We start from the raw sequence: 3849 nt of genomic DNA on the forward strand, positions 1-3849 counted from the left end.
CGCCCGACGCTCCCGCCTCCGCCGCACCCGCGCCCGCGAGGCAGGTCGCCGCAGCAGGTGCTGCTCGGGCAGCACTCTCGGCTCCTTCCGGCCTCGGCGCTTCCGGGTCTCATCCGCGCCTCGGGCGCCTGGGCTTCGTCCCAGCGGCCGCGGCTCGAGGCCCGGGCTTGTGGGAAGGAGGGGCCACGCCTGTGAGAATTTTGCTTAAAATTTGCCTGACCAGTGACTCAGGGGATTTAGGGCTCAGTTCTCACAGCTCCCGGCAGTGATATCCTGTAAAGGGGGAGGCCCTCCGGAAGCGTCCTTTTTCATAAGTAAAAGACAGTTTATTTTTTCTTTGTTTTCATTTTCCTTTTTGTAACACGCAACAACAAATTGGCAACTTGGTTGCTTAATTAAGTAACATTGACTTGTAAGTCTATACTCAAATACACCCCATATTTCAGTATAGAGAGTCTGGAAAAGGTTCCTTCACCAATAAAACATACCGATTAAAATTACCTTGCATGAAAAAAAAAGATAATAGAAAACAGATTAGTGGATGCCAAAGAGAAGGAGTGCGAGGAAGTGGGCAAATTGGGTAAAAGTGATCAAAAGGTGCAAACTTCCAGGTACAAATAAGTTCTTCCCATTTAATGTATAGTATGGTAACTAAAACTATTAACACTAATATTTGAAAGTTGTGAAGAGTAGAACTTAAAAATTCTCATCACAAGAAAAAAGTTTTCTAACTGTGAGGTGATGGATGCTAATTAAACTTACTTTGATGGCCATTTTGAAATGTATACATAGATGAAACCATTATGTCGTACATCTAATATGAATACAATATGACAATTATATCCCAATAAAGCTGGAAAAAATTAGTATAGAACTATCAATACTAATATATATACATATATTTTTAATCCTCACCCAATGATATGTTTATTCATTTTAGAGAGAAAAACATCGATTAGTGCCTCCCATACACGCCCTGACTAGGGATTGAACCTGCACCATTTTAGTTACTGGATGATGCTCCAACTAGCTGAGCCACCCAGCCAGCTCTCAATATTAACATCGAATATTAGTGTAGAACTTGCAACCTTAACTAATATTATACTGTACTTTTTCTTTTCTTTTTTTTTTTTTTTAGAACATACCCTCCTTAGGCTCTGGAACCCATTAATGTGATTCAATGTTTCATATTAAACATTTACTGGAATAAGGGTCATTTCCTCTGTTCTAATTATGGTCTTCTGCTGAAGTACCTCAGAGAACCCAATTGTGACAGTAATCACCCTCTAAAAATAGCTCAGCTTCATTTTCCCTAAAAGTCTGAGGAGGACTCAATAGCCTTTCCCTGGCTTCAAAGAAACATTTGGCAACTGCTGTCAAACCCCTGTCACACCTATATATGGCTTTTACAAAGTTCAGAAATCTTGTTAAGGACTTTTGGGGAATGATTTTCACAAGTAAACTATTACGACTTGACCTCCCACCTTGTCTGACTCTGCAGACTGTCTCCAGAGAAATGGAGAGCCCAGGTGTTCACTTGGCTCTTGCACAACGGTTGTTTTTTCTTTTTTCCCAATCACATTGATTTTGATTCAGTTTAATTCTGGGTAGTACTATGGAAAGTGGCTAAAAGAAACAGGTAGGTTCTTGAAAGACAAATGTGTTTTCCTGCAACTGTATCTGGTAGAGAAATAAAGAGCAGGCATACTAAACTAGTATTTAAAATGCTATCCATATAGAATATCCTTAATAAATATCTGTGAATAAGCTAAATTGAAACACTACATTCCTCTCCATGGAATAGCAATAAATATTTTTCCAGAGATAACAAGAATATTAGAAGGTCATAGTTCTGTAAAGAAACCCCTCCTAACAACCATCCCTAAACCTTTCTCTCATATGAAAACCTTAAGCCACTGAGAGAGGGGCAGAAAACACTATCACCAATGGGGCTACGGCAAAGATCCACTGCTTCTGGGGGAGAGACAGAAACACAAACCCTCTGCCCCTTGGGAAGCAGCAGGACACACCAGGGCTCAGTGTCCTGAACTGATAAAAACTAAAGGTTGGATACTGCTGGGAAACCCTCTCTCATTCAAGACATATCACAGACACATGGTGGAATTTGGCAGCAATGGGTCAGAGGGGTAGAAAGGCTAAGAAAGCCTCATTCTTGTCTCAGGTACACAGGACCTGCTTAAGACCAAAGCTGGACCAGGAGTTTGCCTCCTTACCCCACTACAAGCCTAGCACCAGTAACAAGCAACACTAGTTTTTGAGTATAAAAAAAAATTTGTGGGGAGAGATTCCTTCTGTAGCGAAACTGCTGAAAACCGAGGGACACTGAGGAAAACTCTCTAGCTCCCAGGCCCCACATTAAGCACCATATAAGAGCAGAAGAATTTGAATCCTGTGGTACACCAAAGGTAACGATAACAACAATAAAACACAAACTTAGCTGAACTCTTGAGTACATTAACTCAACCACCCACATTATTAGCCTGACCAAAGAGGTATGCACATTTCTGGGTTTAAATATTATTTACCCCCATCTTTACCATTCTTCTACACGTGAGATCCATTACTCAATCAAAACTTATAAGATACCCCCCAAAAGCAGAGGAAAAATCTATTATCAAGAGCTAAAACAATCAAGTGAACCATATTCAGAAATGACCCAGATGTTGGGCTATGATTAATACATTAAAAATTTGAGTGGAAAAGGTGAACAATATGTGTGAACATATAGGGAATTTCAGCAGAGATGAAAATTATCAAAAATGTGAAATAGAAATGCTAGAAAATTAAAAATACATGATTAGACGTATAGAATTCCTACAATGTGCTTTTCAGAAGACTAGGTATTGCTGAGGAAAGAACCAGTGAACTTAAGAGAAGTAAATAGAAATTATCCAGACTGAAACTCTAGGCAAGAAGAGAATTTTTTAAAAAAATCTAAGCATACAAGAGCTGTGAGACAATGTCAAGTAGTTTCAAAAACACAACTGGAGTCCCAGAAGGAGGAGACAGGAAGGATGAGGCAGGGGAAATATTTTAAGGTATAAAGCTGAGAAGTTTTCAAAATTAATGAAAACAGAAGATAAAGAGAAAAACCTCAAAGGCAATCAGAGAAAAATGACACATTGCAAAAAGAGGAATAAAACTTAGAGTAGGTTTCTTATTAGAAACCATGTAAGCCACAAGATAAACAAAAAACCTCCAAGGCAATCAGAGAAAAATGACACATTGCAAAAAGAGGAATAAAACTTAGAGTAGGTTTCTTATTAGAAACCATGTAAGCCACAAGATAATGGAGTGACATCTTTGAAGTAGTGAAAGAAAAATACTGTCAATCCAGAATTCTATACCCAACTACAATATCTCTCAAAAATGAAGGCAAATAAAAATTTTTCATTTCCAGTACACTTTCACTACAATAAATTTTAAAAGAAGTTCTTAGGCAGGAAGAGTATAGCAGATGGATATCTGAATCTACGAAGCAAAAAGTAGCTTCAGAAATGATAAAGATAAAAGTAAATATAAGCTTTTTAATTATTTTAAGCACTTTAAAAGATAATTGTCAAAAGCAAAAACAGTTGCAATACTTTGTGGGGATTTTATGTAGAATTAAAATGAATGACAACAATACCACAAAAGACGAGAGGAAAGAAATGGAAGTATACTACCGTGAGGTTCTTTCACTATACATGAGTGACATAATAGTACTTGAAGATAGACTATGAAAAATTAAAGATGTATGTTAAACCTTAGATCAACCACTAAAATCTTTTTAAAAGAGGTATAACTAGTAAGCCAATAGTGGAGATAAAATGAAACAATAAAAAAATC

Source organism: Desmodus rotundus, chromosome 2 (genome assembly GCF_022682495.2).
Source record: "Desmodus rotundus isolate HL8 chromosome 2, HLdesRot8A.1, whole genome shotgun sequence".
Lineage (NCBI taxonomy): Eukaryota > Metazoa > Chordata > Mammalia > Chiroptera > Phyllostomidae > Desmodus > Desmodus rotundus.